The 15,719-nt window shown below is 33.6% G+C and overlaps 1 protein-coding gene across 3 annotated transcripts in view; it reads left to right on the top strand.

Annotated features, from left to right (window-relative positions):
- Positions 1-15,719, top strand: part of LOC111048052 (ATP-dependent RNA helicase DDX54) — an 82,403-nt gene that overhangs the window by 36,418 nt on the left and 30,266 nt on the right. The gene's annotated exons all lie outside the window — the stretch shown is intronic.

Here is a 15,719-nt window from a genome sequence, read left to right as displayed (position 1 = left end):
ATTTTCTATCCACTATAATGCATCAAATCAAATCCATTTATTTTCCATAAAAATACCTGAGTATAATATTATCATGTCATGTAGTATTCTCTGTGGCCTAATGATAGCCCACCTGTTTTGTGCTCTCAATAACTCTTATTATCTGTCCCAGCCTAAACATAGGCCTACATTGAATATTAGAAGGTTAAAAATAAATTAGTTAATTTTTTAAAATTTTTATTCTAAAATTATCATGAATCATTAACATCAATTGGAAGTATTGTGGATATAGTCCATATGAATAATCATTGTCCATTGATTAAATAAAATTGATATACTTTATTCAACGAAATTCAAAATATCCTCCATTATTCTCTCTGCACCTTCTACTACGTTTCAAGATACTCCCACTTGCCCGTCTGACTTCGTTGGGCCTCGTTCTGACGTCATCGAATGCTAATTGGGAAACTGGACTATTGAAAGAAAGACATCATTATCGACCGACTGTAAGCACTTTACTTTTCATACAATGACTGCGAGAATTGTCTCTATTGTTGGGTTAGCATTAGAAAAACGTTTTATTCTATCAGAGCAGCTGATTAATGATTGATTTTTTCTTCTCACTCAATTGAATCTCAATGGTATGAATTTAAAGCAACGAAAAGATGTCTTTAGGGTGCTCTTCTTGAAAATTTTCATTTTTTAACACTCTAGTTTTGAAATTTTTCTGAAAAATTTATATATACAGGGTGTCCCAGATAAGGTGTAAACCCCGGCTACCATAGATTCTACATGCAATTTGCAACAAAAAATGTTCAGTAAAATTTTCTCCTATCGACCTTCGTTTTCGAGATATAACAATTTTTCGATATTTTTCAAGTAGGCGTACTTCCAGTCATTAAATCGTCAATATCTCAAGAACCATTGGTCTTAAGTGAACTTTAAGGACATCGTTGAAAAGAGGACAAAATTTCACATTGATTTGAGGTATAAAACATGCCAAAGTCGATTATTGAGTAGTATTTTTTAGCGGTCAAAGTTGAAAAAGAGTGATTTTTGAAGTTTTTTTGAAAACTTCAGACACATTTTTCTCGATTTTTTTTCCAGGGTACGAAATAATTTTTTCGCCCCACTTGGATGTAATGAGCTGGTTTACGTTCGTCATATGGAGGCCGAAAGTGATTGTTTTCCGACCAGGCCGGTAAAACTTTACGGCCCTAGGGCTGTAAAATGACCTTGAATAACAGCTGATCGTGTCCGATCTCACAAAAATCATAGAGATAATCTCATAACGACTGTAATAATCTATATAATTATGTATCGTGAATCGCGGTATCATGTCTATAATATATTTTATGAATTACTGTTTCATAACTTAATATTTATTATTGTGTTTTTGATATCAAACAATAGAATAGTACGATGATATCTCCATAGCCTCAACAATATAATGTTGGCTGCATTGTCCATTGTCAGAAAGGTACGTATCGCAAGTATTTAAAAGTGAAGAATCGAATTTGAAATCAAAGTACAATAATTGTATCAATATTTAAAAGTGAGGTAGAGTAATAATTGTTTCTTTTTTATTATCGAATTCCACTTCTTAATGCAATACAATCAACAATAATAATAGGAAAATACAGCAGAGATCTAAAGTTTAAGGTAAGCCTACTGGTGAAACTCAGCCTTGACTGAAAAATTCCTAGTAATTTTTCCGTAATTCATTATTTAAACTTTTAGATAATTTTTCTTCAATATCAAACCATATAGAGAAAACATTAGGCCCACTCAAGATTGAATCTTCGAATGTTTTCTCTATGATTTAACTATTTTCAGAGCAATATTTTGTTGTGAAAATGCCGGCAAACCGACTTCAAGTTGCCGCTATAGGCTACACTATATTATAGTAGCCTACATACGTTACTTGACTTACAGGCTTCGCAATGGCCGAGAGCATTAAGGCGTAAGACATCAGAACTCTCAAAGCTCAGTGAATTACAAACATCTAGGTTCGAACCTCGGTCAGTGAGTGACATTTTTTTTTTGTCAATGAATTTCGACTTTTATTAGCTATTTTTTATATTAGTTACCGTAATTTAAATTTCAATCAATTTTTTAGATATATTTTGAGACAAAACTGTGAAATATGCAATTATATTAATTTTTTAATCACATTATTTCAAAATAGTAATTAAAATTCTATTCATCCATCTATCCATGAGATATTGCACCAGGCGCAAAGCGCGAGCTATAAAAATTCAAACAATTATTCGAAATATGAATAGTATAAAAATATTGTCACTATTGTAAATTATTAATTAGTAATATTGAAATTAATTGACAGTGAAAGATGTCATAACCAAGATTCAAACTATCAAAATAGGCTGTTTGAATTTTATTTATTTTTTAATTTCTTATATATGGGAAGTTTTTTTTTGGTGTGGCGAAAAATAGCGTTCGCACCATGGGCAAAAATGTATTTCCGGCTCTCAATCTTTTCTAGTCCTCGGCCTACGGCCTCGGACTTAAAAACTGATTTCGAGCCGGAAATATCTCATTTTCGGCCCTAGGTGCGAAAGATACTATTATAGCGCAAAAACTTCCTTTTTTGATTATCTTTCGAATGAGACCAAATACAGGTGTCTAGCTCAAATCCTCGAATCAGAATATTCAGTTTAAATTCGATTTTTTAATTAAAAACGAGATTTATCTTGTTTGAGTGTGAATAATTGTCTACATTTTGATAACTTTGTATCGAGTGATTGAGGGCGTAAAAATACTTTTTCTATAGGAAATTTGGCTGAGAAATTCAATGAAACTGGTTAGAAGTTCGTATCTGCAATTGTTATTGAGATACAAGTTGAAAAAAGTTCAAAGTCGAGTTAAAATCTAAACTTTTCAAACAGTTTTTTCTTGATTTATTTCACGGTACGTAACAATATTTTTCCAATAATGAAAAAACTTTGCCATTTTATAAACTATCGAATGAGTATAAATTTTCCAGGAAAATTTCAAAACTAGAGTGTTAAAAAATGAAAATTTTCAAGCAGAGCACCCTAAAGACATATTTTCGTTGTTTATACCATTCATACCATTGAGATTCAATTGAGTGAGAAGAAAAAATCAATCTGTTCATTAATCAGCTGCTCTGATAGAATAAAAAGTTTTTCTAATGCTCACCCAACAATAGAGACAATTCTCGCAGTCATTGTATGAAAAGTAACGTCAAGTCAAGTTTTCCCAGTTCGTTCGTTTGTGTTCCTGAGTTATTAAGTCTAGTTTTTACTTTCCTTGCCCTATTACCATAGGTAAGGAAAGTATTGCTTTCCGAAAAAAATTGAGGTACCCCAATTTCTAAATTTCTATACGTTTCAAGGTCCCCTGAGTCAAAAAAACTGTTTTTTTGGTATTGGTCTGTATGTGTGTGTGTGTATGAGTGTATGTGCGTCTGTGTACACGATATCTCATCTCCCAATTAACGGAATGACTTGAAATTTGGAACTTAAGGTCCTTCCACTATAAGGATCCGACACGAACAATTTCGATCAAATGCAATTGAAGATGGCGGCTAAAATGGCGAAAATATTGTCAAAAACAGGGTTTTTCGTGATTTTCTCGGAAACGGCTCCAACGATTTTGATCAATTTCATACCTAAAATAGTCATCGATAAGCTCTATCAACTGCCACAAGTCCCATATCTGTAAAAATTTTAGGAGCTCCTCCCCATCAATGCAGATAGAATCCCAATTATTAGGCTTCAGATACAATTGAAACAAAAAACTTCGAGTGGAAAAGATCGAGCATGAAAATCTCTACAAATAATGTTCAGTAACATTTTCACCAAAAATTGAAAATAAGCTTTAAATTCGAGAAAATGTGATTATTCAATTGCAAATTATTGTTGATTCTATTAAATCATTCACTATGAAGAGATAGCAGACCTCATGTGTGTCTCCAGCGTTATTGCCCTGTCACCAGCTGGCTCAAATCTTTGAATAGTAGACTTGAGATGTGCGGGAACACTAGCGTCAGGTGATCAATTTTCATAACGGCAAGGAAAGTTGTGTGAGTGCGCCACACCAGATTTTTTCATGAGTGTTTGATTTTTCCAATTCACTATTTCAGTTTTGTTGTTTTCTGTTTCCAAGTTTATATTTTAGAGTATTGTTTTCGAGTGTAGTTTGTTTGAGTTTTTTTTAGTTTATTAGTATGATAGGTCTTTTTTAGTCAAGTTCAATAAGTTATCAAGTGTCCGTGTTTATTATCGTTATCAACATGAAATTCTCCACAATTGAGAATACAGACATGCTGTTGGTATATGCAGAATGTGCATACGACTCAAAAGAGGCGGAGAGACTTTACAGAAGACGCTTCCCTCATCGACAACATACTTCTTACATCACCTTTCTAAGATTGATGCAAAGATCTAGGAATGGAAGGGGTATTGGGGTAGCTGATAGACGCGAAAAACCTGCTCCAATGATTGAAGCCTCAAATGATCATGTTGTACAATATTTTGAGGAAAATTCACGTTCCAGCATTCGGCGGGCGGCTGGAATACTAGATGCTTCGAAGACTACAATACATAGAATACTGAAAAAAAATAATCTAAGGCCGTTTCATGACACTCCAGTACAGGACTTGAGTAATGCTGATTTTGAAGCGAGAATAAGATTTTGTGACTGGATCCTTGCTGAACGTATTCCGGAAATTTTATGGTCGGATGAAAGCTCATTCACAAGAAGTGGTGCTGTGAATTTTCATAATATGCTTACGTGGTCAGTTGAAAATGAAAATTTTCATTTTTTAACACTCTAGTTTTGAAATTTTCCTGGAAAATTTATACTCATTCGATAGTTTATAAAATGGCAAAGTTTTTTCATTATTGGAAAAATATTGTTACGTACCGTGAAAAAAAATCAAGAAAAAACTGTTTGAAAAGTTTAGATTTTAACTCGACTTTGAACTTTTTTCAACTTGTATCTCAATAACAATTGCAGATACGAACTTCTAACCAGTTTCATTGAATTTCTCAGCCAAATTTCCTATAGAAAAAGTATTTTTACGCCCACAATCACTCGATACAAAGTTATCAAAATGTAGACAATTATTCACACTCAAACAAGATAAGTCTCGTTTTAAATTAAAGAATCGAATTTAAACTGAATATTCTGATTCGAGGATTTGAGCTAGACACCTGTATTTGGTCTCATTCGAAAGATAATCAAAAAAGGAAGTTTTTGCGCTATAAAAATTATTTCGTACCCTGGAAAAAAATCGAGAAAAATGTGTCTAAAGTTTTCAAAAAAACTTCAAAAATCACTCTTTTTCAACGTTGACCGCTAAAAAAATGCTACTCAATAATCGACTTTGGCATGTTTTATACCTCAAATCAATGTGAAATTGTGTCCTCTTTTCAACAATGTCCTTAAAGTTCACTTAAGACCAATGGTTCTTGAGATATTGACGATTTAATGACTGGAAGTACGCTACTTGAAAAATATCGAAAAATTGATATATCTCGAAAACGAAGGTCGATAGGAGAAAATTTTACTGAACATTTTTTGTTGCAAATTGCATGTAGAATCTATGGTAGCCGGGGTTTACACCTTATCTGGGACACCCTGTATATATATACAGGGTGATTCATAATTATGGTAAAATAATTCAATACGTGATAGTAGAGGTAAAAATAAGAAGAAAAGTTCTTATAAACATATATCCATAAACGCTTCATTAGGGAGCTATACAGGGTGAAAGATTTCGCCCGGAATTCAGTTCCTCTGGTGAAAAACACCGATGCTGAATTGTTTGGGGACTAGTTTTTAAAAAACGTATGGTGGATTCATATGGAAAAATATCTGAAAAATTGAATAAAACTATTCTGGAAGCTGTAGTATGAGTAGTTTTTGAGAAAAAAGTTAAAATATGCAAGAAATCTACGTAGAAAAACACAGACTTCTTCGTTTGTCGGACCCGTTCAAATATTCCAGGAGTCTGCTTTAATTATCATTCCTATTCCGTTCAAAATTCTCAATCGGAGTTCTTCAATTGTATCAATCGGAGTATTGTATACTAAGGTTTTCAAGTGTCCCCAAAGATTGTCCCCAAAGATAAAAATCCAAGGATTCAAGTGTGGTGACCTAGCTGGCCATGGTACTGGCCCACCTCGGCCTATCCATTGATATGGAAACCTGTGATTCAGGTGTTCGTGTTCACGAACAGCAACACTGAAGTGTGCTGGAGCTCCATCATGCATAAACCAAATGTATTGGCGCAACTGAAGAGGTACATCTTCTAGTAAGATAAATAGCCCTCACTCAAAAAGTTCAAGTAGATTATGCCATTAAGCCTGGGAGAAAGCTCGAACAGAAGTAGATGATCTCCTATGATTATGCCCAAATGTTTACTTAAAACTGATTTTGTGGACAATTAGGATTGATGGCATGAGGATTGTCAGCTGCCCAAATATGTTGGTTGTGGACGTTAACGATAGCAGTTCTTGTAAAGTGTGCCTTGTCGGTAAATGAAACGGTTGTTTAAAAGTTTGGGTTAACAAGTTTTTTCTAAAAACCATCGGCAAATACCAGCACGGGGAATACAGTCTCGTGACAATAGAGTATGAACTTTCTGGAGGTGGTATGGATGTAATTGTTGCTCTTTTAGGATCCTCAAACTAATAGATTGATTGACATTAAACTGCACTGATTATTCTCTCGTGCTCTTCTCTGGATCTTCATAAATTTCATTAAGAACTTGTTCCTTTAACTCAACAGTCCAGGTGGATCGGGGTCTGTCTGCATAAATGAGCTCTTTGGACATCAAAGAACCTGTTTCAGACAGACGTTGATGAATAGTAGCAAAAAACCTCGAACTTGGACATACTCGGTTAGGAAAGTTTTCTTGATACAAACGTCTTGCTTCAGTTCTATTACTGTGTCCCATCCCATACATTAAATGCACGTCAGCTAATTCGGAGTATGAATAATGTCTAAAGTTACCTGCCGTTTTTTAAAAAGTTAACACTCAACACAAAAAAGCAAAGTGAAATGGTTACAAATGACTGGTTAATAGATTAAACAAAAACACAGCGCGGTTACAGTAGGCCTAACTTACAGTTTGTTGTTTTGTTCAACAGTGAGCTAAAATATTTCTGAAAATAATTTTCAGCTGATAATTTCTTTTGAATATTTTCTTATTTAAAACAAAATAGATCAGCTGTTTTGGAACAGCTGTTATTCAAATCCATGTTTTATTTGCAATCAGCTACAACCTATGAGTTATTAGTTCTCTCCTCATAAAACAGCAAATTTTTGTGGTTTAATGTACTACATTAGAATACATTTTATTCAACTATTATTTAAATTTAGTTTACACAGCTTACATAATTATTTTCAGAATTTAAATTCTCTACAACTTTTATTTGAAAAAAAATTTTGTTTACTGGTCATTAAAGAAAGTTATTGGGCATCAAACGAAGAAGTCTGTGTTTTTCTACGTAGATTTCTTGCATATTTTAACTTTTTTTTCAAAAACTACTCATACTACAGCTTCCAGAATAGTTTTATTCAATTTTTCAGATATTTTTCCATATGAATCCACCATACGTTTTTTAAAAACTAGTCCCCAAACAATTCAGCATCGGTGTTTTTCACCAGAGGAACTGAATTCCGGGCGAAATCTTTCACCCTGTATAGCTCCCTAATGAAGCGTTTATGGATATATGTTTATAAGAACTTTTCTTCTTATTTTTACCTCTACTATCACGTATTGAATTATTTTACAATAATTATGAATCATCCTGTATATATAGAAAATAGAAGATTCCATTCGGCTCAAACAAAAGCCTCTCTAAATGGGGGCAGAATGATAAGGATTCAGTTTTGTTGTTTTAACATTTTTCAAATCACTTTCAAAAAGTTCATGTAGTACCTACTATTGTGTTTGAGACACTTCTGGCGCTATCATAGTTTCACAACTATTCTGTTCCACACTCCTATCTCTTGCAGTCGTTAACCATATCTATAATAGAGTAAAGAGTTGGCTTATACACGTACGGGATAGGAAAATTATGTTTGACGCATCATCACGTCTGAACTTTTGGACTAATTAACTTGAAATTTTGCATATAGGCTAGACTCTCAATTAACCAAGGATGGTTATAGGCCTATTTTCAATTCTTCAAAATTTCAATACATCAAGTTTTCAGATTATCAAGTTTGAAAATAGATCCTTGCGGAGCACGGGTTCCTGCTAGTTATAAATATAATAATAGTATTGTTTTGATAATTAATAAATATTTTTATTTTCACAAACTCTATATAATAACTAGCAGGAACCCGTGCTTCGCAAGGATCTGTTGTAAAACTTGACGTAATAAAATTTTGAAGAATTGAAAATAGGCCTATAACCATCCTTGGTTAATAAAGAATCTATATGCAAAATTTCAAGTTAATTAATCCAGTAGTTCAGACGTGATGATGCGTCAAGCATAATTTTCCTATCCCGTACGTTCATAAGCCAGCTCTTTACTTTATATAATTATTATAGATATAGTTAACGACTGCAAGAGATAGGACTGTGGAACAGAATAGTGGTGAAACTATGATAGCGCCAGAAGTGTCTCAAACACATTAGTAGGTACTACATGAACTTTTTGAAAGTGATTTGAAAAAATGTTAGAACAACAGAACTGAATCCTTATCATTCTACCTTCATTATTTTAGAGACGAGTCTTTTGTTTGAGCCGGATGAAAATCTATTTATAAAAAAAATAATGTCTGTTTGTATGTTTGTTTTTTCCCTGTAGACTTGGAAACTACTTGACATAATGGCATGAAACTTTGGGAATATGTTGTGTGAATATTGGGGATGGTTTCTGAACAAAAATTTTAATAGGGGGGCTAAGAATAATTATTTATTAATCCATTTTACAGACCTATGTTTTCGAAATTTTCGGCCGAGCGGTTACCGAAGAGCGGAAAGATGATCATATTATTGTGATAATATGATTTAGCATCTAAAGTTACCAGCTGTAATAAACACGTCACCCTATGATAAATTGTGCACTGGTATTAAAACGGTAGTTTGGAGTTGAGGTGTAGTTGATTGGTACCAGCTGTTGATAATTGTTCCTTAGAAGAGCTATACATATAATATTATCACTCCCCTATCATTGAGAAACTGGAAAATGTTGAAAAAAATTATTCACCTAATGAAAGAGAGTTGTTCATATTGCATTCATTAATTACTGAAGAATGAAAGAATAATTTAAATTTTTTTGAATTTAGCTTAGCTTATATTCATCCTAAAATGGAAAGAAATGGAATTCTGTGTGATTCATCGTACATCGCATATTTCCTGGACCATATATCGACAATCTACAGCTATGAAAACATTGAATTCATCTTTGAAACACTGATTTAACCTTTCTTTTTTTTAATTCAATACTTCACTGATAGATATTACTACCAATTGATTGAGAAGAATAATATGTTTTAGGAATAATGAATGCTGCATGACTAAGCATATAGGAAGTCCGTATTGAGACGTAAATGAAAATATTGATTGTCAGATAAATTTCATGATTCACCAAATAAAGTCAAGTGTGACATGAGATACATTGGCGGTACGAAGTTTGTCGAGTAAGCTAGTTGTAAATTAAGCTTTATTATTAATAGTCAATGCTGAAAAAGACAGGCTCAATCACCAGAAATACTATAAATTCTATGAGGGAGCAGTAAGCCATTAATTTTCAGTAGTTCAATTACTTCAATTATGGACTCTGGATACATTATGGACAATCAATACGTATGAAATTTATTAGCTACCGTACAGAATAAAAAACTTTTGAATGCAATGACTCCGACTACTATATTATGAATAACCATTTGGATAAATATAAGGAATCACTCGCATCTCTCATCAACTCGTATTTTTATTAAAAAAATATATATATATTATAATGAATGCTGCATGACTAAGCATATAGGAAGTCCGTATTGAGACGTAAATGAAAATATTGATTGTCAGATAAATTTCATGATTCACCAAATAAAGTCAAGTGTGACATGAGATACATTGGCGGTACGAAGTTTGTCGAGTAAGCTAGTTGTAAATTAAGCTTTATTATTAATAGTCAATGCTGAAAAAGACAGGCTCAATCACCAGAAATACTATAAATTCTATGAGGGAGCAGTAAGCCATTAATTTTCAGATTATATGCCATATTATATTTTCAGATTATAAGCCATTAATTTTATATATATATATATATTATATATATATATATATATATATATATATATAATATATATATATATATATATAATAAGTTATATTAATAAACTCACGGCTAGTACTCAAGTTTGTCTTTTTCTGGCCGTGCTACAAATAAATGTATGTATATGTTTGACATTTTGTTTCTGTAATCTTGTTGTCTATTAAGAAAGTCTCCAATGTGATGGCAATAAAATTTGAACTTGAGAAAAGAATTATCAACAAACTCCTAACCAAAGAAAATCTTTGTGCTCTGTTCTGATCGGAATGTATGAGACTCCATATACAGCTGATAGAAGGCGCGAACCGAACTTGCCAAGCATACAACAATGGAACAAACACGTGGCAAGCTTGCGCTCTCAATCAACGCAAAATCAATTTGATCAGCCGCTTGATGAAATTGTTTGAAACTTTCCAATGATTTCAACATATGTTAGAATATCATGTGTCAATTATCTCAGTTCCATACGGAGTTCACCTTTATAAGCTTACTACTTATAATAGGATCCTTTATCATCCTTTCAAATCCGTAGAGGAAAAATATCTCAAAATCCGTTCTTAGTGCGCATCTAGCATGTTTGAAGAATATTTGTGCAAATTCTTATATCTGTAGACTGATTATTTTGAGCTATAGTGTGATTTCACATCAAAATTTTCGAAAAGTGCCCTCTCCTGAACCCCCCTGTGCTCCTGATTGGAATTTTTTTCTGCATAGATCTATTTTTTTTCATAGCTGAACGAAAAAGTTCCTCATGACTTTGCTGTGCAATGAGCGGTTAAATAGTAAAATTTTTGGGGGGCCCAGCTCCCTCAGGGGGGTAAATTTATGAAAATCCCTTCGTAGTGGATGTTTTGAGGCTACCATAAACAATTGTGAGAAATTTCAAGTTTTTAGGCTCAGTAGTTTGATTTCAGTTCGTCCGGGCTTAGCCTTTTATAGATATAGATAAAAGAAGAAGAAGAAGAGGAAGAACAAGAAGAAAAAGAAGAAGAAGATAGATTATTTTGTTGCTTCGGCCTGCGATCTGTATAAATGTCCTGTAACAACTAAAGGTGCGTCCAAACATGCCGAACCGAACTTCGAACCGCGCAGCAAACCGTGCATTCCTCCGAACATCTTGCCTTCCAGTGAACATGAGCATATGTTTCATAATGTTAAAAATCAGCTGTTAATCATTCGCCGTACCGTACTCCGAACCGTTCGCCGTGCCGCTTGGCTCTGTTCTAACTGTTCGCCTCACCGCACTCCGAACGCTGAACTTTTCAGCCAATCAGAGCCCTCGATTACAATTCGCCGTGCAGCTCGCCATACAATATTTTTGCTATCCATCACAAGTGGAAAACATGCGAACATGAATACAGAAGTATGAGCCATTTTTTATTTGATTAAATTCATGTTTTGAACAATTCATTGTTACGAATGATAAATTGATAGGAGCTTATAAATATTTCCTAATTCAAATGAAATAACTTCTGAAAAAAATACTGATTGGATAAATACCAATATTAAATTATTGTTGACAAAAAACTCAGTACATCGACAATTCATTCAACTAATTCTTTACTGATGAAATTATAATAATTTTTTTATTGATAATCAATTTCATCAACTAATCATAAACTGACTGAAAAAAGCACTTCAATTTCCATGAATTCAATTAATAGAATTATATAAATCTAAAGTGTAGGTCATATGTAAATTCACAAAGAGTTCGATTCTTGTTGGCAAGAAAGATGTTATTCAACGCAGAAATCATTGTTATTTTACTAAGAGATAGGATGAAATGAATAGTTCCCCTTTCAGGGGGAGTTTGACAACCCACAAAACTCATTTTCCATTTGAAGAAATATAGAAAAAGAGCATAGGACCTTATTTTTTGTTCAGCTTGCCATAATACCCCTCATTTCAATATTAAAATTTTTGACTGACTGTACAGTGAGTCAATCATTCTATCAAGGCTTGAATAATTTTTTACTTTCCTTGCCCTATTACCATAGGTAAGGAAAGTATTGCTTTGCGAAAAAATTAAAGTACCCCAATTTCTATACGTTTCAAGGTCCCCTGAGTCCAAAAATGTGGTTTTTGGGTATTGGTCTGTGTGTGTGTGTGTGTGTGTGTGTGTGTGTGTGTGTGTGTGTGTGTGTGTGTGTGTGTGTGTGTGTGTGTGTGTGTGTGTGTGTGTGTATGAGTGTATGTGCGTCTGTGTACACGATATCTCATCTCCCAATTGACGGAATAACTTGAAATTTGGAACTTAATGTCCTTACACTATAAGGATCCGACACGAACAATTTCGATCAAATGCAATCCAAGATGGCGGCTAAAATGGCGAAAATGTTGTCAAAAACCGGGTTTTTCGCGATTTTCTGAAAAACGGCTCCAACGATTTTGATCAATTTCATACCTAAAATAGTCATTGATAAGCTCTATCAACTACCACAAGTCCCATATTTGTAAAAATCTCAGGAGCTGCGCCCCATCTATGCAAAGTTTGATTTTAGATTACCAATTATCAGGCTTCAGATACAGTTTAAACAAAAAATTGCAAGTGGAGAAGATTGATCATGAAAATCTCTACAATTAATGTTCAGTAACATTTTCACCTAAAATTGAAAATAATTAGTTGATTCTATTAAATCATTCACTATGAAGAGATAGCAAATTTCGTGTGTCTGCAGCGTTATTGTCCTGTCACCAGCTGGCTTAGATCTTTAGATAGTAGTCTTGAGTTGCGCGGGAACATTAGCGTCAGTTGATCAATTTTCATAACGGCAAGGAAAGTTGTGTGAGTGCGCCACAACAGATTTTTGAAATGGTAATTAAAAATCTGGTGTGGCGCACTCACACAACTTTCCTTGCCGTTATAAAAATTGATCATCTGACGCTAGTGTGCACGCGCATCTCAAGTCTACTATTCCAAGATCTGAGCCAGCTGGTGACAGGACAATAACGCTGGAGACACACGAGGCCTGCTATCTCTTCATAGTGAATGATTCAATAGAATCAACAGTTGCCAACCGTTTGCAATTGAATAATCACATTTTCTCGAATTCCGAGCTTATTTTAAATTTTAGGTGAAAATGTTACTCAACATTAATTGTAGAGATTTTCATGCTCAATTTTTTCCTGTTGAAATTTTTTGTTTAAATTGTATCTGAAGCATTATAATTGGGTATCTAAAATGGATGGGGCGGAGCTCCTGAAATTTTTGCAGATATGTGACGTGTGGCAGTTAATAGAGCTTATCAATGTCTATATTAGGTATAAATTTGATCAAAATCGTTGGAGCCGTTTTTCAGAAAATCGCGAAAAACCCGGTTTTTGACAACATTTTCGCCATTTTAGCCGCCATCTTTTATTGCATTTGATCGAAATTGTTCATGTCGGATTCTTATAGTGTAAGGACCTTAAGTTCGGAATTTCAAGTTATTCCGTTAATTGGGAGATGAGATATCGTGTACACAGACGCACATACACACACACACACACACACACACACCACACACACACACACACACACACCACACACACACCACACACACACACACCACACACACACACACACCACACACACCACACACACACACACACACCACACACACACACACACCACACACACACTTAGAAATTGGGGTACCTTAGTTTTTTTCGGAAAGCAATACTCTTCTTACCTATTATAATAGGGCAAGGAAAGTAAAAATGGTAGAGAAAAATTATCATGTAAATATATTCAAAGACATATTAACTGCATGCGTTTTTATACAGCATAGATAAAATTGCAGATTGATTATTTAGCAGTCTCAAAAAACTGTTCTAGCTGAAAAATTAATAATCCATGCCACGTGTAGGCCTATACATTGCATCAGGAAAACGAAGTTCAAAACTATGGTTTTCCTAAACATATGTTTTTGAGATAATTTCTTTGATGCAGCTGTTCCACATTCACCATTAGCAGAGTTTGTGGAAATAAAAATATTCATTGATTACCAAAACAATACTATTATTATATTCATCATAATAATAATTAATTATTAAAACAATACTTTTATTATATTAATAATAATGATAATAATATTATTAACATATTTATCAATTATCAGAACAATATTATTGAGGTTAAGTGGAATCAGGTAGAAAGCAATAATAGAACAGATGTTCTGTTTCGAATTTCTATCATATTATTTTGTTATTTTCAATGATTACATATTATGTAAGAATATCACATGTCAATAAATAAATTATCTCATTTCCATATGGCGTTCACCGTACCAGGTTCATAAGCTTACTTAGTTTGATCCTTTTTCATCCTTTGAAACCCTTAGAGGCAAAATATCTCAAAATCCGTTCTTAGTGCGCATCTAGCATGTTTGAAGAATATTATTGCGAAATTTTAAGTCTGTAGGCTAAGTAGTTTGGGCTGGAGTGTGATTTTCCATGAAAATTTTCGAAAAATACCCTCTCCTGGACCCCTATGTGCTCCTGGTCGGAATTTTTCTGCATAGATCTAAGTTTTTTCATAGCTGAACAAAAAAGGTCTTTATGACTTTGCTGTAAAATGAGCGGTTAAAAAGTACAAAATTTTGGGGGGCCCCAGCTCCCTAAGGGGGGCAAATTTCTGAAAATCCTTTCTTAGTGGATGTTTTGAGGCTACCATAAACAATTGTGCAAAATTTCAAGTTTTTAGGCTTAGTAGTTTGGGCTGTGGTGTGATTTCAGTCTGTCGGGGCTTAGCCTTTTATAGATATAGAGAAAGAAGAAGAAGAAGATAATGATTATGGTGAATGTGACAGCTGCATCAAAGAAATTATCTCAAAAACAACTGTTTAGAAAAAAACATAGTTTTGAAACTTCGTTTTCCTGATGCAATGTACAGGCCTACACGTGGCATGGATTATTAATTTTTCAGCTAGAACAGTTTTTTTGAGACGAAGTGCTAAATAAACGTCTACAGTTTCATCAATGCTGTATCGGCAATATGAAAAGGCATGCAGTTAACGATTATGTCCTTTAATAAGGTGTTGATATTTACATGAAGAAATTATTCTCTTCCATTTTTATTTAATAAAAATTCCAAAATTATTCGAGCCCTGGTAGAATGGCTGACTCACTGTACAGTCAGTCAAAAATTTTAATATTGGAATTAGGGTTATTTTGGCAAGCTGAGCAAAAAAACAAGGTCATATATGCACCTTTTCGTTATATCTTCAAATTTTAAATGAGTTTTGTGAGTTGTCAAAACTCCCTCTGAAAGGGAAACTACGTAACTTATTCTATCTTTTAGTAAAATAACAATGATCATCCATATAGTCCAGTAAATATAGACATAAAAAAGGGGGTGTGCTTGCAATTTATATTGTAGTTCTAATTTTTTAATATATTATTTGGGTACATAAGAGAAGTCCAGAACCAATTTCTTCATCCAAAATTCCCTTGTGCTAGATACAGGGTGGCCCGAAAACC

Source organism: Nilaparvata lugens, chromosome 1, assembly GCF_014356525.2.
Source record: "Nilaparvata lugens isolate BPH chromosome 1, ASM1435652v1, whole genome shotgun sequence".
Lineage (NCBI taxonomy): Eukaryota > Metazoa > Arthropoda > Insecta > Hemiptera > Delphacidae > Nilaparvata > Nilaparvata lugens.
Note: the sequence above shows the minus strand (reverse complement) of the source record. Positions and strands in the feature narration are given on the sequence as shown.